A 26,329-nucleotide genomic window follows, 5' to 3' on the forward strand; every position below is an offset into this window, starting at 1 on the left:
CCTCAGTTTCCCACCCCCCTCCCCCACCCTGCTTTCCTAGAGCTGTGGAGTGATGGGATCAAATGGGAAGAGGTCAGCTCGCGGTTCTGAGCGGTGAGCTGGGTGTGACCCTTGCCGGAGCATAAACTGTCAGTGCAAAGTGGGGGGGGGCGGGGGGGGGGGCTGGCAGAGCTCTGGACCAAGCAAACCCTGCTGGTCTGCGCTCTCACAGACTCCCATGATCCTCCTGCAGAAATCAGACTCCGGGGCCCTGGCCTTGTTCTTCTTACCCAGGGCGGGCGTGGCCCTAGCCAAAAGGTCTCCCTTACAGATATTCTGGCTATGGTGTGTGGTGTCACGGTGGCCGGTGCCGTTATCTGGGTCATTTGATCCCCGGAATCTGCCAAATCAGATAATTTGGGCGGCCAGCCCGTCTCTCTGGATCACATGTCCCAGCCCTGGCCCTCGTCCCCGCCTGCCCTGGTTCCCCAAACACAATCCCCCTCTTAGGTAGCTGGAAACAAGCCTGCAGTGGGTGAGTTCAGGGCCAGTGCCGGGAGAGGGGGGTCATTTAGCCCTCCATGTGACCTCTCTATCAGTCGACCCATCCAGGGCGGTGATTAAACCTCTGTAACCAGTCAAGGTTACAATACCAGAACTTGCCATTTTTTTTTTTACACTTATAAACCATTTTTAATGAGGTCAGTAGGAGTACAGGTCCAGGCCTTTCTTGAAGAACAAAACCAGCCAGCACCCGGGTCACAGCCACCAAGCTGCTGCTTTACCCACCAGTATCGAACAGCATCCTACCCTGCCCCAACTCTAGAGCTTCTGGACTCCATACAGAAACGGCAGCAGACACAGGAACCGTGGTGGGTCTGCCTCCTTCTGTTTGAGATTGTATGTGTGACATTCACCTGTGTGCTCCTGACAGCCACAGTTCATCCATTATCATGGCTGTATACTATTCCATCAGAGGAAGACAGCACTGTGTAGCTACGATACATCCTGCTGCGTTCGTGTTTGAAAACATAACCATGCGTATTGAACATATTAGTTATTTTTCTCATTGCTGTCTGGACACCCAAGACACCGCCTTGGAGGAGGGTTTATTTTGCCTTATAGGTTAGAGGGATATTGACCATGGTTGTGGGAAAGGCAAGTGGGAAAAGCAGGAGCAGGAGCCACAGGTGACATCGCATCCAGAGCCAGGAAGCAAGGAGACCAGACAGGAAGTAAGGCTTCAAGACCCTCAGTGACCCATGTCCTCCAGAAGCTGTGCCTCCCCTGTAGGTCCGGGCCAGCTGGGGGCCACGTGTTCAAACAGGTGAGCGAATGGGAGACATTTCACATCCATATTAGCGTCAGATGTGGGGCCAGCTAGGAACAGAAAATAGAAAAGATTGACTCTGGAGGTGGGGTGCGGCTCGGTCGATACAGAGCTTACTGAGCACTGCACTGCACAGACAAGATTCTGGATTTGATTCCCAGCACCCTGGGCATTCTTGTGACTCCAGAACTCAAGAGGTGAAGGGGGTGGGGGTGGTCAGACCTTCGAGGTCACCGTCAGCTACATGTCTAGCTGAAGGCTAGCCTGGGATAGCTGTAACCGAACTTAAAGAGAGATGTTCCATAATCTCTCTCATAGTGGTTTAAATGTGCTTCGGGCACATTAACTCTCCTGAAGTCAAGGCCAGGTGTAGTGACTCCGAGCATTGGGGAGGCTGAGGCAGGAGGATCGCAAGTTCAGGGTTAGCCTGGGCTGCATAAAGAGACTTAGTAACAAAAATAAAAAGTTAATTACATCGAGTCGAGGAGATGGCTCCGTGGATAGCACACTTGCTGAGCCCCTGAGCCCATGTTCTAATCCCTAGAACCGGGATAAACCCCAGCTCCGAAGCTCCTGCCTGTCATCCCAGCACTCCTAGAGAGAGAATTCCCCAGGTACTCGCTGGCCAGCGAGCCCGGAGTACAACAGCAGCAAACGAGAGAGACCGTGTCTCAAACAAGGCGGGAGGCGAGGCCTGACCGAGGTCATCCTCCACCACAGGAAACTGTGAGGGCACTCATGGCTCGTGCGCTCTCCACACACATCACACACATACAAAAAGAATCTTTACGTTCAATGAAATAAACAAAACAAAACATCCCTGACCAGTGCTATGGGATATACTCCCCTCTGTTTGAATTTGCTGTGTTGCCCAGGCTAGCCTCAAACTCTCCATCCTCCTGCCTCAGCCTCTGGGATGATAACACTGGGGTCACGGATGCCCACCGCACCGACACCATCATCACCTTTTCATACACAGCAATGTCACGTGCACCACTTGCTCTGGGCCTGAAAATAAATCAGAACAGAAACATCTCGCCGGAATCTCTGAATGTGCTCGCATTCCAGGGCAGTTCGATCACTCGCCTGGGCTGCCAACTGCCACCCAACATCAGTCTGGTCACAGGTGACACAGTGTGCCTAACGCATGCACAGTCAACAGCATAGCAAACTGCTCACAGATGCCACTCAATCTGCACGCAACCCTCATGAGCTGGGAACTATTATCCCTATTTTTAGAAGATGGAAACCCAGAGAGGTTAATTGATTTCCCCAAGGCTGCCCAGCTGGCAGGTGGCAGGGCCTGAGCTTTGTCCTGGCTGTAGCTAACTCCACAGTCCGCTGGCACCAGGATAGTCTGAAGGCAAGTTTCCTCCTTACACTAGAACAATGCCATCAAAGGGAACTACTCACCGATGGACACGGCCCTCTCCACTCTCGCACGTTCTTTCCTTTCGCCTCAGCTACACCCAAAATTAGAGCAAATTCTATTTTTAGAGGCCGTGCTTCGAATGACAGTGACGTATGAGCGGCGACTCATTCTATGAACGTAGCTCGGAGGTGTTGTCTGATCTTGCACAGAGAAACTCTCTGACATCACCTTTTGATCTTTCTGATACGCTTCAGAGGCCGCCGCTGTCTCGCTTGGGTCTTTACTCACGCAGCAGACTCCGGCCTGAAGCGGCAAACCCTGAGCTCTCGCAGAAGCCTTTGGAGAGGACCGAGCTCCACTCAGAAGCCGCTCACCCAGGTCACAGCTGGGATGAGCCTAGAGCACAGCCGGCCCTCAGCAATGGGGTGCAGAAAACCGGGCTCCACTCCTTCCTGGGTCTGTGGTCTGCCAAACCCCACAGCCCCTGCTCATTCGGTGTAGCCAATCGTCTCTTACATGTGAAGACCAGCGACGGGGCTAAGCCGCTCTTGTGGGAGTCCTGGCTGCCCGGAGACACAGCACAGAGGGAGCAACTGGGGCCAGAGAGGTTAAGCAACTTTACCCGAGGCGCCCAGCTAACTCTGGAGTTAGGACCCTGCGAGGGTTCATCTTCGCCGTCTGCCTGGCTGGACTTGGAGTCGCCTCGGATGCACACCCGGCTGCGTCTGGGAGGGTACTTTCCGAGCATTTTAACTAAGTGTCCTAGTCAGGGTTACTATTGCTGTGATGAGACACCATGACCAAAAGCAACTTGGGGAGGAAAGGGTTTATTTGACTTACACGTCCACATTGTAGTCCATCACTTAAAAAGTCGGGGCAGGAACCTGGAGGCAGGAGCTGATGCAGAGGCCCTGGAGGGGTGCTGCTTACTGGCTTGCTCAGCCTGCTTTCTTATAGAACCCAGGACCACCAACCCAGGGTTGGTGCTGCCCACAACCGACTGGGCCCTCTCCCATCGATCACTAATTAAGAAAATGTCCTACAGCTAGATCTTATAGAGACGTTTTCTCAACTGAGGCTCCCTCCTTTCTGATGACTCTGCTTGTGTCAAGTTGACGTAAAACTAGCCAGCTCACCAGGCGGTGGTGGCGCACACCTTTAATCCCAGCACTAGGGAGGCAGAGCCAGGCGGATCTCCATGAGTTCGAGGCCAGCCTGGACTACAGAGTAAGTTCCAGGAAAGGCACCAAAACTACACAGAGAAACCCTGTTTCGGGGGGGGGGGGGACCTAAAAAACAAACAAACAAAACAAAACAAAAAAAACCTAGCCAGCTCACTTTGTGAGGAGAAACCTACCCTGAATGTGGTTGGTACCATCCCACGGGCTAGAGGCACTGAGCACTTGCATTGGCCTCTGCTCCCCAGCTATGGATTCTGTCACCCTGCTTCCCTGATGGACGACAGCGCCCTCAGTCCAGCAGCCAGAATAGACTCTTGCCCCGTGGATGCCTCCGTCAGGTGTTTTCTCACAGCGGCTGGACGCTGAGAATTAGCAAATGACAAATGTGAAATGCCCAAGACATCTGTATTCCAGGCAGGAATGGGGGGGGGGCAGGGGGAGGCTGTCAGATTTCACACTCACGTTGCAAACGTCAGTGGGCATCTCGCTTTATACACGCAGCTCTCCACGAGGCTCAAATTTGCTCCCCCAGCCGTGCCCGGCATCCCTTTCTTCCGAGACGGCGTGCAGTATCGCAGGCCTGTGTCCCCGGTGTGCCGTGCGCTGGCACCCCGTAACCTTCACATTGCCAGTCTAGTAGGTCTGAGTTGCTCCTGTTCCAGATGGGGAAACTGAGGCAACTCAGTCAGGGCCACGCAGCCAGAAAACAGCGAAGCAGGAGAGCTTGAACCCAGTTCTGTTGAGCCTCGCAACTGTCAATCAAAAACCCAAAACCGGGTCTTAGTCTGGGGAGGTGGCTGGGCGGGTAAAGCGTTTGCTGTGAAGCATGAGGGCCTGAGTTCAAATCCCCAGAACCCACGTAAGCAACACAGTGGCCCTGCCAGGGTGTGAGGTGGAGGATGGGAAAATCCCAGGACCGTGAGTAGAAGCTGAGGACTGACACCCCTGGGTTGTCCTCTGACCCCACAGTGGCACCATGTCACACAAGTTCATATGTGTGGGCCTGTGTGCGACGCGCCCGTGCGCGCGCACGCACACACACGCGCACACACACACACACACACACACACACACACACATGAAAATTTTTAATAAAAAATTATTACACCTAAGCCAGGTATGGTGGCTCACATCTTTAATCCTTGCACTCGGGAAGCAGAGAAGCAGGTGGATCTCTATGAGTTCAAGACCAGCTTGCTCTATATCGCGAGTTCCAGGACAGCCAGGGCTACATAGAGAAACCCTGTCTCAAAAAAACAAAATAAGTAAATGAACAAAACAAAATTTAAAAAAATATATTTACACCTAGATTTTTCTAGTCACCCTTGGACCTAACCTGGAGCCAAGCTGGAGCTGCAAACCGAGCTGAGGACCGACATCTCCCGAAGCCCACTCTTGTCTGATGACCCTGGACCCCCTCAGGGACCTCAGCGGGAGTCATCCAGGAGTTGGGCCATTGGCCCAGGGTCACACAAGCTCAGAGAGGGAGTCGGATAGCCCAGAGGCCACACAGCTGAAACTCAGGGCCCGTTAAAACAACACGCTGAACACCCATCAACAAAACTGCCCTTTGTTGGATTTCTTTGAGCTGCCTGCCGGGCGGGCGGGCACCCGGCCAGGGCTCTGAGCAGCGGCGGCCAGCGCGCAGCACGCTCCCGCCAGGCCCCGGCCCTTCGCCGCGCGTCTCGGTGCGTTAGTCCGCAGCCCAAGAGCGGGGCTCAGCGCAATGCTCAACCTGGAGCCCAGGCCTGCGGCGGGCGCGGCGGGAGGCCGGGACGCAAGGAGTTAAGCGCGGGCGGCCGGGCCGGGCTGCGGGGAGGCGGCGGGCGCGGGAGCTCGGGCTGCAGACTGCTCCAGCAGGGCCGGGAGTGCGGGCGCCCGCGTAGCCTCAGCCTCATGCCCCGGCCTCAGCCTCACTCAACCCCAGCCCCGGCTCCGCCGCGCTCGGTGCTCCGTGTTCTGCGATCCATGCTCCTTGCTCCGCGCTGCGCCCCGCTGGGCGCGGAGACCTCGGCGCATCCCCAGGTAAGCAGCGGCCGCTGGTCCCCAGCGAGCCCCGCGCTGCGGAGAGGTGACAGGCGGCTCCGGGGAGATGACAAACTTTCCTCCGGCCGCGGACGCGCTTGGGGACATCCCTGGGGCCGTGGGGCTGCTGGAGCAGCGGGGGGCCTTGGATCAGACTCGCGCACCCCGCTGCCGGTCCAGCTCCCAGCCTATGGAGAAGGGGCAAGCGGTACCTATGAGCCGGCCTTGGGGTGGCGCCCGCACTGGGGAACCAAGCGGCAGCCAGGGCCCCGCAGCGAGGGCTCTGCGAAGCCCACTTTGCAGACTGGCTTCTGTGGGTCCTGAGGGGCGTGTGGAGGGAGAGCGCCACTTGTCCCTATCCAAACCCCACCAGGCCCAAGTGCCCTCCCAGAAGCCCCTCGACTCCTCCCGAGGTCCCCAAGGGGCACACCCCAGTCCTTGAGGCTCCAGAGGGGCTGCTCCTTTAGGGAGAGAAAGAAAGAAAGAAAGAAAAAAAAAGAAATCGAATAGAGAGAGCTGCGAACACTCCTTAATGAGACGTTAAGAGGGGGCCGGTGACCAGGCTGCTGGTATCCTCCTGGCCAGCCCGTGACTGCCCACTTCAGGTCCCTGAGGCTGTCCCAAACCAGATCACCGCTCTGAGTGTGGCCGCACACCTTTCTCCCTAGAGAACGCACAATTCCAAGAAGCCAGCCCTGTGTCCACATTCTGGTGGAGGGCATCACTGTCCTCCATTCCTGCCTGGGACTGGGGTCCTTGGTAGACTTGACGTCCCCTAGAGACGGAGACTGGGAGCTCTTCTGACCATGAGCTGTGTTTGGAAATGATCCCTTGGCCGTGGATTAACCTGCTGCAGGGGCTGGGTGTCTGCCTTTGGGGGAGCAGCCTTGCTGGGGTTCTTAGACAGCTCTTAAGCCGTTAGGTGAGATTTTAAGGACGTCCTGCCTGAGTTTAGGGTTCTGATCTGAAGCCAGAAGCCACTTTCCCAGGTTGCCCACACCCAGGCACTCCTCCGGGGTGTCAGAGTCTGTGCCAGAGATCTTGGGGGAAACCCAGCTCTGATTCAGGAGGTAGCTTCAAACCTGCCTTTGACGTGCTGTGTGACTTAGGGCAAACCACTAGGCCTCTCTGAGCTCAGCTGCCATTTCTCTAAGAAGGAAAACGTGCCATGTAGCCTCAGAGATCCCTATTCAGACCACTATGTGGCCTAGAGCAATGTGGCAGGTGGGATTTCCTCAAAAATCTCAGGGTGTGTGTGTGTGTGTGTGTGTGTGTGTGTGTGTGTGTGTGTGTGTTTTTGCATGTTAGTGTTTAGGAACCCAGGTCTCAAAGTAGATGACCTGAGTGGCGCCGGCCACTTCTCCACTGTAAAGTAGGAGTTTACAGTTCCTACTTCGGAAGGTGCCGGGAGCACCCATCACAATCTGGCAGAGTAAGGGCGCAGTGGGGATGCCCATTTGGAGGTCTTGTGCGCAGATCCTGGGAACCGTTCCCCCGGGGAGGCTTTTCCAGAACCCCAAGGATCCTTAGCCGGGGCCAGGGTCCCAGGTCTCTCCAATCCCAGGATACCTGCAGTCCCCGCCCCTTCTTGCTCCCTTTTAAAACCGCTGCTGGACCAGCTGCTCCCAGTGGGGGAGCCCAGGGCAGTCTGGGAGGGCTGGATGCACCCAGCTGCTGCGTCGTCATGACAACAGGAGATGGAGGTAAGCTGTCTCCATGGCTTCAACTTTGCAGCTGTCTAGGGACCCAGGGCAGGGACATTCTGTCTGTTCCGGGTCAGGCATCCAGTCTGCCTCGGGGCTGGGCATGGCAGGCTGCTGTTCCCGGCAGGAGCGGCCCCCTGCTGGGAGGAGGCCTTTCTGGGTCCACGGTGGGGGTGGGGCAAGGCCAGAGGCTGCAGAGAGAGGGGCCGCGCGGACAGTTTCGTTTCTTTCTGACTAGTTGTGACGCTTCCCAGGGGATGGCCCCGGGTTCTTGCTGAGACCCTGGGTATGGGAGCAGAGTTTGTCCTGTGTGAACCGATGTGCTGGGTGCAGATGGGCAGCTTAGGGACGGATCCATCATGCACTGGTAGAGTTGGCATGCTTGACTTTCAGGACACTAAGAAATGAACAGTTTGCTCTCCTGGTGGACTAGGGTGCAGGGGGCACATGTGTGACGGAAGCCATGTGCAGTCGCTGCAGTCATGTGCAAATGTAGTCATGAGGTGTGTGTGTGTGTGTGTGTGTGTGTGTGTGTGTGTGTGTGTGTGTGCGCGAGTGCACATGTCTGAATAGCCGGGGTGAACTTGACGTCTAATGAGTGTGTGTGCCCATAGGTTTATGGATGTGCACGCTGTGTGTGTGTGCCTCTGAGAGAACTACCTGTGAGTGTGCATGAGGAGTGTGAGGTGAGCTTGTGCTGTGCACTTAGGGACACACATGTCTGTGTGGCTCTCAGCATGTTTCAGGCCTGTCTATACATGTCTAGAGGCACAGCCTGACACACTGGCTCATCCCTCTCTGGGCCTGTGTACATCTCTGCATTCACATCTCTGCAAGCCTCTGCATATGAATTTCAAAGCTTGTGAGCATCATGCCTCTGCACATGTGCGTGTGTTTCTATGGGTGTGCCTCTGTGTTGCCATGGACACTTGTGTGTGTGTGTGTGTGTGTGTGTGTGTGTGTGTGTGTGTGTACACAGACTTACATGTGAGTGTGTGCATGTATGGGACATCGCATGCTTAGTTGTATCATGCTCATGCGTGTGTGTTTCCTAGTGTGGGCACCAACGGTGTCCATTTGAGTGTGCCTGTGTTCTCTGGAATGTCTAACTTTCATACACATCTCCTGTGGGTGAGTGAGCTGCTGCATGTATGTACCTGGGGTATCAGCTTGCAACATCTTGTATGTTATTGCAGTGTGTGCCCTGTGGCTTCTGCATGTGCCTTGTGTGTGTGACTGGGTGGCTGTGGAGGTGTGAACATGTGATGGGAAACAGGGTGAACACAGAGCATGGACCAGCCCGAGCTGTGGTACTTCCATAGTGTGCTTTGAGCTGGGCACCCTGCGAATGCCAGTCTACCTGTGCTACCTCTAAGCTTGCTGGGATGGCGTGTGTATCCCAGGCGCTCCAGAGCACAGTGCATTCCTAGCCTCCTCATCGCCTACACACCCACGTTTCCCTTGCCAGAAGCCCCCACCTAGGACAGTTGCTGCACACAGCTGCTGGGAGCACAGGTATGCATTCAGGCAGAACCTCTGAAAGTAGGCAGCTCCGATGTGCCGAGCATCTCCATGGCGCTTCTAATTAGGAGCAACTTGTTTTCCTTAAATAAACAAATCAAGTGAGGAAAGAAATTGCCGGAGATTAATGGCTCCCCGGAGCAGGTCCAGATGTTTGGAAGGTGGGAACTGGGGTGACGCACGAGTTGGGTCTTTGGTCCTGGGGACCGAAAGGGCGCCTGCTCAGGGTCCTCCGGGTATGGGGGTGGGGTGAGGAGAGAGATGCCAATGAGGAGGGCACAGGCCCTTCCGCAGCCTGGCTGATGCAGGGCCGTGGGATACATGTGTTTCCGGCCCCTTCGCCCCTGTCCATAGCCTTGGCCCTGAGACCTCCTCTTGCTGTTTGATTCACTGAAGGGGCAGGCAGTGTTTGCACTCTTGACCCCCACGGTTGGGTTCAGCTCCCATGACTGTCACTGCCCGTTAGAAGAGGTCGGAGTGACAACCCGTGTGGCCTTGTGCGTGTGAACCTGGCTGACAGGGCTCCTCTGGGGCCACGGCTGCCACTCAACCCAAGTGCGAGCCCAGGGAGGAGCAGAGTCCAGCCTGGTCACCAACAGGTGAGCTGGAGAAGCCATGGGGGCTCGTTTGGCACGCACCATCACCGTGGTCCTAGCTGAGTGACACGGTGGCTGCTGGGTAGGTTTGACTCCCTGATCCTGTCTGACCCTGGTGCTCTATGGAGAGCGCCACACAGTGTGCTGCTCAGGGTGGCCACGCCAGCCCCACCTGCTCTCTGCTCAGCCCAACACAATGACGCCAGCAGATGATACTTAGCACCACATACACTTTAAACACATGTCACCTGTCACTCATGGGAGCCCTGTGAGACAATTTCTGCTACAATCTTCTGTGACGCTCAGAGAGGCACGTTGATTTATCTGGGGCCACACAGCCCAGAGAAAGGCCTTCCTGGGGAATTCACAGAGGCCACCTGATGTCAGAGAGTATATTTTAAATATGATATCATATTGCCTCCCCAGCGCCAGAAGGCAAGCCTGAAATAATAGATGTCAGAGCTCGTGAGACCTTTTCCGATTAGCTCACCCGAAGGATAAGTTGACGGGAATGGATCAAAGCAGAAAACAAGCCAGTGTTCGTAGGAATGTGGGGAAATTTCCCAACCATCCATCAGTCAACCCATCCCCCTACCCACCTACCAGCCCATGCATCTGTCTGTAGATGCAGCTGTCCATCTATCCATCCATCCATCCACCCATCTGTCTGTCCACCTGTCTGTCCATAGACATATGTGCTCATCCATCTACCTATCCATCATTCACTCACATATTCATCCATTTGGTGTCAGTATTTGCTGATCCCGGTGTTTGCTGAGATTCCTCTGGGTGACATGTTCTGTGCTGGTCACAGTCGTTACATTGATGAGATTCCCAGCTCTGTCCTCAGGGAGCTCATGGTCTGGAGAGGCAGAAGGGCCTGGGCTCTGGAGGCACCTGAGGTCCCTGAGGCAGGGCTGTCCAGCCCCCCATGCTAGCTTTTGTGATGGAGGACATGCTCAGCCCTTTGCAAGTACCTGGCACATTTCACGCCACACTAAATGGCAGTCCTCCCCTCCCCTGTATAGATCAGACAGCCAAATGGCACAGAGCAAAGCTCTCCTGGGCGGCCAACTCTGGGAGGGTAACCCTTCATCCTGCTCGGAACCCAGGCTTCCTGGATCAGGACTTTCCAGGCTAAGTCTGGAAAAGTTCCCTCACCTCAGGACACCCTCCTCAGCCCAACCCCAGAGGAGGAACTAGGCTCTGCTCAGCAAGACCTAGAAGAACAGGGAACTGGTAAATCAGGCTCATGTTCTGTTTTTGTAAATAAAGTTTTATTAGCACACAGCTTCGTCCACTCATTTGTATGCCCTCTGTGGGGGTCCTGAGCAGTGCCAGATGGGGATGGTAGTTGGGGCAGAGAGTCTATGAGCTTCACAGTCCATAGTGTTTACTATTTTAGACCCTGCCAGGAAAAAATAATCACGACCCCCAAACTCCTCCAGGGCCCCAAGTTGTGACCAGAGAGAGGAGATGAGGCTGGCATTGATGAACTTGGCTGGATCACTATGGGTCAAGTGGCATGTGACTCCTGAGACTATGAGCTACGGACTTACTAGTTAGAGACAGGATGGGGCTTCTCAAGGCCACGTGCACAGTGAGGGGCCGTGGTTGTGATGTGGTCGTCTGGATATCTGGGAGGAACATCTGTGTCTGATCCAGCCCTGACTCCAGCAAGTACACCTGGGAATCAGGGGCAGTGCGGCACCCCAGCTTGAAGCTCCCAAGGTCTAAATGTCTGTGTTGCTAGCTCGGCTGTTGGATACTTTATCGTGCCCTGACTCCTTTCCATGTGTGGTCCTGTGAGTGTGGACTAAAGGGAGAGTTCCTGAGAGGGGTGAAGGTGGGGGAGCTCCATCCAGCTTTGTCGGAGCAGACACAGCCGCTCTGCACAGACCCCTTCCTCTGTGTGGGCCCCAGCCTTCCCATCTGGGAAATGGAAGAGCAGAGGGGTGCAGGTACCCAGGGGTTGCTTTACAGTCTGCCCTCGCAGGGCCCCAGCTCCCTTCCTACTCAGAATAGCTCCAAAGCCCCCTCTCCTGGAAGCCTTAGAGGATGCAGAACACCCTGATACTTGTATATCAGGATGGAGACACCCTCAGAAACCGTGGTCACCGTTGCCCCCGAGGAAGGGGGTTGGCGGTGCCTGGTGCCGAAATTCGATTTCTCCACTTTACCAACAGGACAGTAAGGCTCAGAGAGCTCCATTCCCTCGCTCAGGGCCACACAGCCAGTACGTGGCAGAGCTGAGGCTTAAGCCCAGATATGTCTGACCCCAATATCTCAGCCACTGTCCTTGGATGTGAAGACCCTCAGATGGAGGTGAGGAGCATTTAAAGAACCCGTAGGAAGAAGTGTGTCTCCCTCCCATCCATGGTGTGTGTGTGTGTGTGTGTGTGTGTGTGTGTGTGTGTGTGTGTATGTGTGTGTGTGTGTGTGTGTGTCCTGGGACAGCCTGCCGTGTGTGTGTGGGGGGGGGGGTTCATGGAGGAGGCCTCAGCTCCAGGAGCTGGTGCAGCAAGACGTCCGAAGCCAGTGGGGTTCTGCAGCTGCCTCCCCGTGGCCTCCACTTTCCTAATGTGGCCTCCATGCCCCGTCCAGTGTGGCTTTTTGCAAGACAGCGACCTGACTCTGTATTTTCGATGCCTGTCTTAAAGGACAAGTTAAAATGATGATGGTGATGATGATGATATGATAATGATGATGGTGATGATGATGATACACAGGCACACACATGTGCGCACACACATACACATACACACGCCCGCACACACCTATGCGATTCAAAACACACTCCTCCTTTTCACTCTTACGTGTGTCGCCATTTGTCCTGAACACTCAACCATACACAAAACAGAACAGGGACGCTGTCCCACGAAACCGCCGGCACCATGTGGGAACAGGGCCTCCGTGTGCCGCTCCGTGTCTCCTTACTTTCTTTGCCCACCGTTCCTGATAAGCTTGGTGACCTGGATCTCAGGAATGACCGTGTCTAGCAGGAACAAATGAGGAGCGTGTGGGATGGTGGAGGAGGCACAGCTGGGCGTGACAGACGGCAGCCCTGGGACACGGGTGGGTGAGGACTTCGAAAAAATAAGATGCTTAAAATGAGGCTCCGTGCCAAAGAGGGCGTGGGGGGCGGGGGGACGGACAAAGGATCCTCCGCAGCAGCGGCTTGTTCTCAGCTTGATATTACAGGGCAAGGTTGGGGGCCCTGGTGACAGCCCCGGACACAGTCAAGCCCTGCTTAGCAGTCAGAGCAAAGGGCAAGGAATCCGCATGGACGGAGTTAAGCTACTGCGGGAGTCTCACACCTGGGAAGACTCTGTATGTGATGTTTCGCTTCCCACCACGTTAGGTCGGTGACATCTGCCTGGCTGAACCCAGAAAAAGAGGGAGCTCACAGCCCAGCCTCAGGACACCGGCATCCTGTGACATCAGACGTAGCCAGGCTTGGATCTCAGCCCCATTAGACAGAGCCATGAGCGGGTGGCTGCCCAGCCTTCACGTCCTTCTCTGGACACTGAGTGCAGCTTTAGAGCTGGGCCTGCTCTCAATGGTGGAGCATTTGCCTAGTATGTGCAAAGGCCCTGGGCTCCATCTCAATCATAAAAAGCAGCAGGGGTGGAGAGGGGAGGAGAGAGAGGAGAGGAAGGGAGGGAGAAGAGCACATTTGCCAGGTATAATGATGTCAGTCTCTAATTCCACCTGCTCAGGAAGCTAAGGCAGGAGAACTGCTGCGGGTTCAAGGCTAGCCTGGGCTACAGAGGGTAACACCAAATAAGCCACAGCTGAGGCCCTACTGCTATGTCATGACTCATATGCAGAAAGCCGTGCACCACGGGGCGGAGGCAGGTGAGGCCTTGCCAGAGAGGCCTTGAAGGAAGGTGGCAGCGTCTCCACCCAGGTCCAGCAGCTGGGTGCCCACAGCCCCACCCAGCTCTGGTCGACTTCAGGGCTGGAGTCCAACTGCTGGGATTCAGTGTCACTAGGCTGGAAGCCCCATCTCAGCCCTGCACATAGGCCAGATGACCCGGACGAGGTGGGATTAACTGGGGGTGGCTGATGCTGGAGAGACAGTGGCCTGAGACACCTACAGATGTTCCACTCCATCCATCTTTCTGGTTCTTGTTCCTGGGGACCTGATGCAGGTGTGGAGCTTGCACACAGACACAGTCGTTTCCACTCAGTTAGGAGTGAGAGCGGAGTCCTCCCCAGAGTGAAGGAAAGGGGAGTGTGGAGCATAAGGCTCTGCAGAGGGAAGTGGAGCCCCTTGGATCCCAGAGCCCTGCCCCTTCTTGCTAGCTTGCCAGTGTCTGAACAACCCTGTACCTCAGTCTTGTCTGCTGTAAGTGGGACGGTGGCATGTGCCTTCTCCTGGGGTCGCAGGGACACTTAGTAAGTCAGTTCTCACCAAACCCCAACACAATGCTTGGCTCGGATCAAAAGCCCACACAGAGCTCCCAGAGGCCCAAACAGGACACAGCTGGTTTAAAATAGCAGAGATTTGTGCGGAGCATGGTGAGTAGAAGCTTAGGCGGCCGGGAAAAAGCTGTGGAGGACACCAGGCTTGGGGTGAGACGCCAGATCCTCAACTGACCATGACCTTGGGACTTGGTTCAGCCTGTTGCCATGTTACAGAGAAGGAGATAATGAGATGCACTTCTCCAAGTGCCCATCACCACCACCCGGTGTCACAGCAGAGAGGCAAGGATGGGTCACATACCCTGGCTCAAACCTCATCTCTTGGATGTGTGACCTTGGGCCACTGAATCAACCCCACTGAGGCTCAGCATCCTCATGCACCAAGTGGAAGAGAAACTTTGATAACAATACCAGTCACTATGGACACCATAATCACCATTCCATATCTCAGTTTCCCCATCTGTAAAATGAGGATGATGAGTTTATGTTGCTAGGTAATGTCTCCCTCGTGGCTAGAGGATGTCCAGCTCAGAGTGCAAAGGCGGGCGAGAGCAGCTTCCCAGGACCCAGCCCTGGCTCTCCGCTGCCTATGAGTGACTCAGTTTCCTCTTTTGTAAAACAGAGATGATAATGATCGAAGCTGCCCAGGTGGCTGGGTGAGGGTCCAGTGTTGAGAGCAGAGCTCTGGCTATATCCCCGGAGCTCAGGAGACGTGTCCCTGTCACTAGGTCCTAGCATTTCAGCCCATCCCCTGCACAGGACAGCAGAGGGTGCAGAGGACAGGAGAGGGAGGGACTGGGGACTCTTGGTCTGGGGGCTCCTTGTCATCCGCCTCCAGAGGGTGAGAGGGACAGTCCTTGTCTGACCCTTTCATGTCATGTCAGCTCTGCCTGCCTGAGAGAAAGTAAGATGGCGGGAGCAGAGAGCAGGGAGCAGAGAGGGAGCAGAGAGGGTGGGGGGTCTGCGTCCGGCTTCTTAAGGTGGGTACTTAGTCACCTGCACCCACTGATGACATAAAAACGCAAGACCCCCAAGCTGTGCATGTGCCGGAGTGAGGGCAGGATCCTCACAGAGTGGCCACTCAGCCCAGCCATCCCGAAGCACCGGAACACTGGGACTAGGAATTGCCTCTGGTGTTACAGAGTTGACCACCAGGCTGGCACCAGAACCTGGGCCCTCCACGCCCTGATCCCCAAGATTTCCTCCAACTTCATGCAAGCAGATGTTTTTCCCGTAACTTTATAACAAGTGACCGCAGCAGCAGGTGCGCGAGCTGACGCAATCCTGATGTAGTCTCCGATTCTACAGGCCAAGGTTATAAACACGCCCAGAGGCTGTCACCCTTCTAGAAGCTCCAAAGCAGGGTTCCCTTGCCTTTATTTTCTAGGGTGTGGAAACCACCCACATCCTGCGTCTCACGGCTCCACGTGGTCCCACTTCCATTTTCCGTCTCCATCTGAATTTCATGCCTCCTCCACGTGAGGATCCCTGTGAGGACAGTGCCCGCCTGTGTGACCTGAGCTCAGCTTGCCGTCAAGACCCTCAGGCCCAGTTTCAGAACCCCCAGTTGCTGTGGACGTTGGGTACATCAGTTCCACATGATGCCCCTGGGGACTCCTCATCTGCCTTCTGTGATAAGCGAGGAAGGAGGCCCTCAGAGGCCTCCTCGGGCACACACTTGCTTACTGTACACAGGAATGCTTACTGAGCATCCTGTTATGTTGAGAGCTGTCCGGGCTGGTGTTAGAGCAGGGACCATGCTCCTGTGTCCTGGGGAAGATTCTGAGCTCAGAGCTGACCCAGAAGCACCCAACAGGGCAATAACTGTGTGATAACTGACAGCTCCCAGCCTGGGTCCTCTCCTTCAGGAACCTCCTCTGGATCCTGAGAACTCCACTGTCCTGTCCTGTTTGGCCTAGACAGGGTGAACCACTCCCCGACTGTGGGTGGTCCAGCCAGAGTCAGCATTCAGAACAACGGTTCTCACAGTATCCGTGGGTGACGGAAAGGCTAAATAAAGTGGGATTGTTGACAAGATCATGCGCGTGCGTGCGCACGCACACACACACACACACACACACACACACACACACACACACACACACACATGTGCACTCACACAAACAGGAAATACGTGCATGCACACATGACAAAATTTTGACACAGGTAACAACAGACTGTGAGTGTGCGTTTAATATCCTCGAAACACACTCTTAGACTCCGCTACAATGGCACATTGCTTGGTTCTGTCGACTGTTACTGTTGGCTTTTCTGTCGATGTTCTGAGAAGAGCCCAAAGCCTCAGGTGTGGCAGGCAGGTACTCTGCCTCCCAGCCACACCCCAGCCTCCTGGGTATTCCTCACAAACTGAAGGTCTAGAGGCCAAGAGATGACCCGATGGCCAAGGCCCCAGAGGCAGAGCTGGCGCGCCAACCTCGATCCACCCCTGTGCTGTGTTCGAAGGCAATAAGACCTCACACACGCACCTACAGGGAAGAGCATCTCCAGAGGTTCTGGAGTGGGGGCCAGGGGCTCAGGGAGAGCCCACGAATTTATGTCACTGTGTGCCAGGTCCTATAGAGACCTGGAAGGAAAAACAAGACAGAGTCCTTCATATTATTATAACTGGAAAGGAGTCCGGAAACTTAACAATCCACAGTGGAAAGCGTGCTCAGCTGGGAGTATAGGATGGCGTGGTCGACTTCCTGGAGAAAAGGAAGGTGGGGAAACTGAGGCTGGTGGCTAGATAGTGGAAACAGCAGGTGCAAAGGCCCTGAGGTCCCCATGACTGAGCCCATGGGCATAGGCTGTAGAGCTTTGTGAGTCGGGGGCAACTGCGACCCCAGCAGAGCAGCACAGTCCTCAGGGCCCGGGTGGAGGGTCTGAGGACTCTGCCTTTGTCTTCTGGACAGCTCCTGAAGGGTTTGCTTAAAGGGGATGAGATGAGTTCGTGATGCTGGACAGAGCAGCAGGTGAGCAAGCTGCCCTGTGTGAGGGGAGTCCACAGAACTCCCCCCAGGGAGCCAGGGTAGCTCTGGTGGCTTCTCGACGACTTCTGCTCCTGTTGTGGCCTTTGGGGTGGGGGCAGCAGGAGAAAGAGTCCAAGCAGTTTCCTAAGCTGTTGTGAGTTCCTTGAACACCCGCCCCCTCCTCCCCTCGCCAGCCGGTGGCCTGTGGGCTGTTTTAACTTCTATTAACGAGATTTTCTTTTTATTAAAGGAGAGCCCCGCCCTTCCGAAAAGCAACCCCCAGCTGTGTTTTGATGGAATTAAAAACAGTGCCACTAAGAGCTTTGATTTTTTTTCTCTCTCTCTCTTTATGGCATGGGAACGGATTCAAATACTAATCATGAATCTCATCTCCCAGCAGCGCCCCCCTTTCCGCCCACCCTAGCACAGGCCCAGTGAACTCTGAACACACAGATCCTAAGGGCACCCCGTCTCTGCTCCTGGAGGCAGGGGACAGTTCCCCCCCCCACCCCCACCCCCACACACCCCAGAAGCAACCCATTTCTAACCTAGCTGCCTCTGGGGGAAGTGGGGGAGGGCAGGTCCGGCTCTCTGCAGATGGTGGCAGCCACCTCGGCCCCCTCCCGTGCTAACGCTGAAATAATGGTGGTGTTCACAGCACTGCATTCTTTGGGTCCTAAGAGATAAAAATCTCAACTTAAATATTATCACATTCTTTTACGCTCAGGCAGAAAGGGGAATGTATCAGCTTATGTAAGTAATTCATCTAGAGCTTCAGGCTTGGCTGGATCCAGGAGCTCGAGAGCGCCCCCCCTCCCCCATCTTTCACAATTTACTTGTCCTTTGGTTCACGTTTTTTTCTTTTACGGACTTCCTCCCTAGCCGGGCTCTTGCCTTTTGGCACAAAGTCCCATCAGCACTCCCGTAACCACATCATTGAACCATTGAGTGATTCTCAAATTTCAGCCAAATTCTCCCTCACAGTTGCTGTGACCAACCAAAGCCTCGGGGACTGGGGGTGGTGGGGGTGGTGGAGGGATCACCAGCGGGGGAATCACTCTCTGCGGTTTCCTGAGCCACAGACACTGGCAGATGGTCAGGGAGGCGTGATCCCAGGGGAGAGTCAAGGCCTCTCAGCACCAGCCATACTGAAGCGACCAGCAGGCAAGCTGAGAGCTTTAAGGATGAAAGGAGGCCTCGCACACTGGGCTTCCCCTGCCTCAGGCACGAGGCAGCTCCCAGGGCACAGCCTGTCACTGTCAGGGTGTCACACGGGCCAGGCTCTCAGCAAGGACTCGGGAGATGTGAGAACAGCCCTCAATCTGGGAGCTCAGCCTGGACTTCACAGCTACCCGTGGCACCCTGGACTAGGAGTCACTCCCCTCCACTGTCTGCATGCTCATACATGTGTGTGTGTGTGTGTGTGTGTGTGTGTACTGAACACTGGCCTCCACACTGGGAAGTCAGCTGTGCCTCCTCCTGCTAAGAGGGGGCTCTTGCCAGTGTGGGGACAGGGAGTCCCTGCCCAGTGCTGTGACGGGCCCCAGAAGCCCCCATTGTTCTGAAAGCCGGATCAGAGACGGTGGCTCCAGTCGCCTTTGGAAGTTGCCGGCATCTACTCAGCTGAGGTGATTAATGCTCTCCCCGATTTCCTGAGAGACTGAGAGGAAGTTGGGCTACCATGCCCTCAGGGAAGGGAGGACTCCCTCCTGCCTGCTCCGCTTCGAACTGTGTGTCCAACGGGGCCTCAGTTTTCTCCCCACAGCGTGAGGGTGCCAGCACATAGTAGGTGCTCAATAAAACAGGTCCTTGCACACCACAACCTCAGCAGCCCAAGAGAAGAAAGCCTCCCCCCCTCTGCCCCACCCCCAGGCTCTGAGGTCACAATTAGAACTTGCAGAACTGAGATTTTTAACTCCAGCCGCCCTGAACTGAGAGGCCCCACCTCTTGTGAGGCGACCCCACAGCAACCTGTGCCCACGCTCCATGTTGTGAGTGCCAGAAACCGACGGACACAGCTGTGTTTCCAACGGTGTCAGAATTTATTGACTAACAAACTCGCAAGGCTGAGTGTCTCGATGATCATAATTTGTCATGTCATCTGCCTGCCCTGGTGGCCTGGCCTGAGCAAACGGAGGCTCTTTAATTGCAATCTTAATGACTGATATCAGCTCTCACATCACACTACCGTACATGTGCGTGTGCACATGTGCGTGTGTGGATGTGTGTGTACATGTGCATCTGTGAACACATGTGGTGCGTATGGCGTGTATGTGTATGTATGCATATGTATACGTATATGTGTATGTGTGAATGCATGTGTGTGTACACATGCGTGGTGTGTCCGTGTGCACATGTATGTGCATGAATGCATGCACATGCATGTGCAGGGGGGGCTGCAGAGTGGATGCAAGCTGCCGCAGAGGTTGTGAGGCTCCGAAGGCTGAGGGAGTCTGTACAGCAGGGATAATGAGCCAAGGGAGCTGCTGCTCAGCCATAAAGTGAGAAGATCAGTGGCAGGAAACAGCCAGGCGGGCCCAGGTCCTGACAGACAGACAGGTGGATGGACCAGCAGACATTAGCCTGGGTCATCACTGAGGGACCAACCAAGCTGAGGAGTCCTGGGTCCTTGTCCAGTGACAGATTATTGTGGCCAAGCCATGACAGGGGCGGGTGTCCATCCCTTTATGGGGCCCAGGTGAGGGACTGACACCTCCTACTTGGTGTCCCCTAAACTCCGGGCCCCGTTTCCCTGATACGATCTTAACACACCCGAGTGTCCCCAAAGTCTCAGCTTTTCCCAATAAACCAAGTGGTGGTCCCCTTCCCATGCCAGGAACAAGTCACTTAACAGCCTTGCTGGCTGAGGGGAGACTGACGGGGACTGGCGTCATCCTCCACCCTCAGAACGGCGTCTGCCTGGAAGACCGTTAGACAATGGGGTGACCGAGAGCAGGTACAGCCTGATGTCACCACCCTCCTCACGTCCAGGCCTGTTTTCTGCGCGTTTAAACCCACGCTGCCCCACCCCAGGACCTTTACACATGCTTTGACGTCAGCCCACTGACTTCCATTTGGCCCAGTTAGTTGCAGTTCCCCCTTCCAGGGTGAAGGGTTCCTTCGAGGCAGTCCCGGGCCCTCCCTGGATCTTAGATCTGTCAGTCCCTTAGGGTTCATATTCATGAGAGCAGTGACTGACCTATGACCTGGGTCACCTCTTCTAGGGTGCCCAGGGGCTAAGAACTGGCTGCCACTGTTCCAGGCTCATGCTGGTGCAGAGTGCAGTAGATTGGCAGTTCGCAGATAATGCTGAATGGAGGAGACCTCAGGACACCCACATGCCGGGGAGTGTGAGTCTGTGTGCCTGCTTGAGCAAATGTCAGGGTTGACTTACACGGCTCAGTCATCTCTACATCGTGGCATTAGATGCACACTGGACGGAGATGAAGGCCTTACCTGTAATATACTGACAGTGGAACAGAAGCCATTTAAACATAATCCCAGAATGCACGGGGAGCACAGGACTTGAACTAACCAGGGAATAGTATACAGCCGCAAAAATGGACAGAGGACAGACTGGCTATACACCACAGGCGGATGCCTTGTGCTAAAATAATACCAGCCAAAAAAGGCCCAATTAGCAAAAAGCACATGCTGCAAAATTCTAAGTGTCAAAAGCCCAAAATGGAAGCTACACCACGGTCCTGGGGATGTGTGTGCGCTCAGGTGGAGAGTGTCGATCCAAGAGGAGGGAAGGACGGCCCTGCGCTGAAGGGAGAGGATCTGGTTTGGTGTAAAAGGGTGTTTGTTACCTGGCCACACGATTCACACTGGGCTGGTAGCTGCACGATGTGTGTTCATGGTGCTTGTCAGGTTGTCTGTGCCAGTTTTCTGTTGTGTGTGTACATGGGTCTCATTTCCCACGGACACGACCCCCACATTCCCAGATAATTCTCTCAGCTGGCCAGGAAATGCTTAGGCCCCCGGCACAGACCCTTGACTCCTGGTTGCTGTGCTGCTGGGGGTGGAGTGGGAGAGAGAGTGTGTATTTTGCGACAAGGTCTCACTATGTAGTCCAGATCAGCCTTGGCCTGGCTGGCTACTCTCCTGCCTCAGCCTCCCCAGACGTCTAGACACCGATGCCACACCCAGCTCTGTAACCTGTTTCAAACCAAGTCATTGTCGGCTGCGGAAAATTCCCAAGGGTCCGGCGCACACGAGCAAAAGCTCTGTGAGCAGCCTGCCTTGACTCAGAGGCTACCAGCCAACCCTCCCGCCTAGCCCAGGCTCTTTCCCAAAGTGTGCTAAAGGCTAGGGGGAAGGCCTGCCCCAGAAAAAAAAAAAAATTACAAAAAACACAAGAAGCACCGTGGTGTCTCTAGCTTTGAAGGACGCCAACACAGGCAAAGAGATAAATATCCCATGTGGTTCAGGTGACAGCCCCTGCAGGGTCAAGGTAGACTGCTCCAGGGCGAGGTGGCAGAGACCAGCCCAGAGTGAGAGGTCCCAGGCAAGGAGCTGGCATCCAGGTTCAGAGCAGTCAGATCTCTGCGGTCACTCCCTGCCCATCTGGGGACCCCTTCCTTCTGCCTGGGTGGCAGGATGTGGCTGGAGACCCTTCTCTACCCACTGGGCCCCAGGTGGATAGCAACACCCCTGAGGTTTTCACAGACCCTTGATGCTCAAACCGGGCAGGATGCGGCTGGATTCTTCCAGCGTGACCCTGAAGTCTGGCTGATGACTTTGAACCCTGACTCCTCCATCAGGTGTGACAGAGCCTTGCACACAACTCAGAAAGAACCATCCTAACTGGCTTGGGGTTTGCTTGGCGTTCCCCCAGCCTCAGCATTGAACCTCCGACCATTCAGATACCCTGGTCCCAGGTAGCCCTGGGAATGGCGAAGAGCCCTCTGTTGCTCAGCCCTGCGGGACACACGGCCTCACACGCTAAAACAGCAGGAAGTCAAGTCAGGAAGCAATGGCCTGTAGTGAGTAGAAGAAGGCAGGAGACCCCCTCCTCGCTAGTTGGGGGCTTCCAGGCTGAGGTGGCATCCGTAATTGAGTCCTTGGGAGGAGGGACCACTAAGGCTGTGTGTGGTGTGGGTTGGAGAACATCCCAGGGGCCTTTTGGTCGCTGTGCTCAGCACAAGGCTGTGCAGAGGTTGAGAAAAGACAGAAAGGCATTATTTAAAGACCACCCTGGGGGACAGTGTAGTGTCACACACCTGTAAGCTCTGCACTCAGGAAGCTGAGGCAGGAGGATGACATAAGTTCTAGGCCAGCCTGGAACTGACCCTTCTAGATACTTGGGCCAGAGCCAGTGAGGTCCTGAGTCTCTCCTCCTCCTTCCCCTACAGAAGGTCTTCAGTCCACAGCCCCTCCAACCCTACACCCCCAACCGGGCTGTGTATACCCCGGCCTTTGCCCAACAGACACCAGTATCCCCTGAGGTCCTTGCCGCCACTGACATGGTAACCTACAATGTTCTCACCACCACCCCACCCCACCCCGTAAACAAGTCCAAGGAGGAACAGGGGTCACAGGGGCTATACTGCCTGTGACTTCACCGTGGTGGCTGAGCAGCTCCACCGGAGCCTGGTGGCAATGATGTTTGCTGAGTGACTCAGTGAGTGAGGCTGAGCTGAAGGTCGAGTCTGAGCTAGTGTTTGAGGTAGAGTTGGGAAGCGCTGAGGTGATGGAGTCCATTAGGTCAAGGGAGTTTCTGTGGAGGCATAACACACATCTACTTCTTCATCTTCTCCGGGGACCCTCATTATTTTGTTCTGTGCAAAGGGTCCCAGAGGTCACAGTGGCCGGAGGAGACACAACCTGGACCCTTGGCTTTAGAGATGGAGCCTCAGGTTTACCGACCCTTCTCTGGCCAGTGTGGATGTTCTCTGCTGCTGAGTTTCCCCAAGTGAGGCAGGCCATGGGAAGCCATGGACGAGAGGACCCACCCAGGTTAGTCACCTGCTGGAAAGGCTCCGAGTGACCAGGCCCCGCCACACCTCCCTTCCCCTGACTCAGTTTCTCCTCAGTCCTTCTTTCTGCTCCACCATCCCAGGCTCCAGCTGCTGCTGCCACCCTCCACACCCTCAGGGCACCCAGATTCCGTCTGTCAAGTCCCCAGTGCTCCCCACCTGCCTGGCTCCTCACCGTCCTTACCCTCTTTAGAGCTGCTGGTGTCAAGCAATCACCTTTCACCCCCAGGCAACAGTGCCAAAGCCAGGCCCTCAGTTGCCTGGGAGGAAAGAGAGTAGAGAACGGCCAAGCTCCGTGATTCTCCTCCTCCTTGTGACATGCACAGCAGAGGTGGGTGAGCTGAGAACATCTGGGACACACACACACACACATACACACACACACCCATCATTTTACATTTGGGGAAACTGAGGCCAAGAGAGAAGGAGATTCATCCAAGGTGCAAAGCCACTTGGGATCAAAGTCGGGTGCAGATGTAGCCTGCCCCTGCCCCTGCCCCCAGGCTGCCTCCTCCCTGCAGCCCTCCCAAGACACCTCGTACACCACAGAGCCACTGAAACATTTACGGGGCACACTGGTACAAGGATCAGTGGGTTGGCTGCCTGGAAACTCCTGCTCTCTCTCTCTCTCTCTCTCTCTCTCTCTCTCTCTCTCTCTCTCTCTCTCTCTCTCCCTCTCTGAGAGCTTTTAGACAAGAAAAGCTCCTCCACAGGGGAATGGCCAATTAATTGTTCTCTTTGGCGAGATAACACTCCTCTTTTTCGAGACTGTGTTTGCCTCCCCTGAGGTCCAACCAGTTCTTTCCAGAAAGTCTCTGCTCTCTCCCCTCCCTCCTTCCCTCCCTCCTTCTCTTGGGCCAAAGGAAAACCTTGCTTGATAAGAGGGCCATGGATCCCTGGCCGACTACCACGTCACTGCCCTCCCAGGTCAGTCTCAAGGCGGCAGGGATGCTTTGGTTCTTCACAATGAGGGCATTTAGCAGAGCTCGCCTCCCCTGGGACCTTGGAGGAAACTGAGGAAGAGGAGAGAGAAACAGAAACCAGACCCAACAAGCTTCCCCTTTCAGAGGAGGCAGGCTGGCAGCCTAGACCCAGACTGCTCCAGTTTCAGAGCATTTCAGCAAATGTCCCTCGTGACTCGGTTTCCCCACGGGCAGCCGATAGGAACGTGGCCAAGAAACGACAAAGTTGGAGCCCTGTTCGGCTCCAGGCGAGGCTCCAACCTGAGCGGGGCAGGGTGGAGAGGCAGGAGAACAAGGGCCCCGGTGTGCTCCTGGCACAGGGACATAGGCACCCGAGTGCCAGTCTCCGCAGGCTCCAGCCAGGCTCCGGGAGTCATCAGAAAACCCCCATGTGGCCAGAGCCTGAGGCCTGGCAACCACCACGCTGCAGAATGCGCCTGGGCAGGGCGTGCAGGAAAGGCCGAGAAGCAAGAGTGGCATGCCCTGTGGCTGATGGAGTCTGCCCCAGGGCAAAGAGGACACCAAAGAATTAGCCAGGCTCACCATGGAAACCCAGTAGTGGGGGCCTGAGTTCCCTTTCCCTGAGAGGGAAAGAGGACAGCTGTGAACAGCCCTGGGAGCAGCTGAGAGTAAGACACCGGTGGCTGGAGGTGTACAATGGGAACAGAGTAAGCTGAGGGGCACCATTGTCCGTGTAAGGGGGGCTTCCTGACAGACCGTAACAGTGCCACGGCCTGAGCCACATTCAACAGTTTGGCGTGAGACCCCACTCGTGAGTGTCTCTGACAAGCGACTTAATTCCCATGCCTCAGTTTCCTCATATTGTAAAGGGGAGCTGTGCTGGTGTTCACCCTGGGGGGGCGGGAGAGTCATCCCAAAGATCGGAAATGGACGCACAACAGGCCCAGAGCAGAGCTGATGCCACTCCGGTTCAAGAGAAGCGGGTGCTCTGCATTCGTGTTGAGAAGCTCCGTCTCGGTGTGGGTTAGCGAGTGGAGAACCTGAGCTGTGCCCTTTGTGGCCGCAGCCCACGGGTCCCTGGGCACCTCTAGCTGAGCATTGCAGGAGAAACTGAGGCAGCAGCGGCTCTGCCCCTTCCTGCTCTTGCACAAGTGATGGAGTGTTGATGTGGTCCCCACAGGCCACCCTGGGGCAGACAGTGGGCCAGGGGACAAGAGAGAGTCCGGGAGACTGGCCACAGTTGGTGAGTCTGAGGGAGACTGAGGTTCCCTTCAGCCTGTGCTCTGCTGGAGGCCTTGCTCATCCCGTTACAGCCAAGATGTGGAAGGCAGGCTGGCCTGAGGGGAAAGCTGGAGGTGTGAGTGTCCCAGGGCACAACCCTGAGTGTCCCCAGAGAGTGTTAACACACGTGTCCCTCTCAGTCGCATCCACACATTCTGCCTTAAAAACAGCCACACAGACGGGAGGGCCCCAAGGCCAAGACGGATCGTGCTCAGCTAATGTCACGATCCGGGTCCCACCAAAGTGCTGGAGACACGAAAAGAAACTGGCCTTCTCCAGCCGCACTCGAGAAGCTGCCCACAGCCCCAGGCCTCTTGACCCTTCCTTGTCCAAAGCGGGCACCCGCCACACCCAGGTCTCAGCTAACACTCCGGCTCGCCTCCCTCCTTCCCCTGAGATACCACAATACCCCTGAGTGACCCAGGCCAACCTCCCCATCCCCTCCAGTCATGGAAGGTGACATGTCACGGTTCTGGGAAGGAGGGCGTGGGAGTGTTCGGAGGGATAGGAGACTCTTGAAGCTCCCCGAGGGAGACATCTTCCAGCCTGCAGCCCCAGCGCCCCAGCTCCGCTCCGAGAGCAGCTCACTTAGCTCACCCTGACCTGTCTATCATCCAGGGTGTCCCCAGATTTCACGATTTTTAAAAAGTGGGTCCTTAATCAAGCCCCATTCCACTCAGTCTCCTCCTGAGTGGTGATGGGAAATCGGGGTGCAGTGTTCACTTGGGATGTTTCTGAGAACTCCCCTCCCTGTTGTGGCAGCCCCATGGACACGGACATGATTAGAGAAGTGGGTTTGGACACACACACACACACACACAGCCCGCACGGCCTGCGGGGGAGCAGAGAAAATGCACCCCTGCAGCAGGGGGAGGCCATTGCAGGGGGAGGGCCCTGCGGCAGGAGGAGGGCCCTTCATGGGTCCTGACGGGGTAGACAGACCTTTTTTGACCTCTCCAACTGCTCAGCAGTCTCTGCTAAGGCTCCTTCTCTTCCAGTTTCCTCAGTTTCCCCGTTCGCACTAGCGCAGATGTGACGTG

General features: G+C 55.6%; 1 protein-coding gene and 1 long non-coding RNA gene across 6 annotated transcripts in view; one reads left to right on the top strand and one right to left on the bottom strand.

Moving 5' to 3' along the window:
- Positions 1 to 1,071: 1,071 nt before the first annotated feature.
- On the bottom strand, positions 1,072 to 5,372 carry LOC128120826 (uncharacterized). 3 transcript variants are annotated; one of them, XR_008221957.1, is made up of 5 exons: positions 5,199 to 5,372; positions 4,994 to 5,105; positions 4,325 to 4,614; positions 4,039 to 4,224; positions 1,072 to 1,359 (listed from the first exon to the last, which is right to left on the bottom strand). It is a non-coding gene; the product is annotated as an uncharacterized LOC128120826 (long non-coding RNA). The 3 variants fall into 3 exon arrangements; XR_008221956.1 differs by having other exon boundaries at positions 4,994 to 5,372; XR_008221958.1 differs by having other exon boundaries at positions 4,969 to 5,372.
- A 311-nt stretch (positions 5,373 to 5,683) lies between these two features.
- The window catches only part of Wscd2 (WSC domain containing 2), a 93,690-nt gene continuing 73,044 nt past the window's right edge, over positions 5,684 to 26,329 (top strand). For 2 of the 3 annotated variants that reach the window (XM_052755030.1, XM_052755028.1), the window contains exon 1: positions 5,684 to 5,887. The gene's annotated coding sequence lies outside the window, so the exon portion shown is untranslated. Of the gene's footprint in view, positions 5,888 to 7,361; positions 7,591 to 26,329 lie in introns of those variants that run through there. The other variant, XM_052755031.1, reaches the window with a different exon arrangement.

The sequence above is a fragment of the Peromyscus californicus genome, unplaced genomic scaffold, assembly GCF_007827085.1.
Source record: "Peromyscus californicus insignis strain IS unplaced genomic scaffold, ASM782708v3 Scaffold_2__1_contigs__length_46816999, whole genome shotgun sequence".
Taxonomy (NCBI): domain Eukaryota; kingdom Metazoa; phylum Chordata; class Mammalia; order Rodentia; family Cricetidae; genus Peromyscus; species Peromyscus californicus.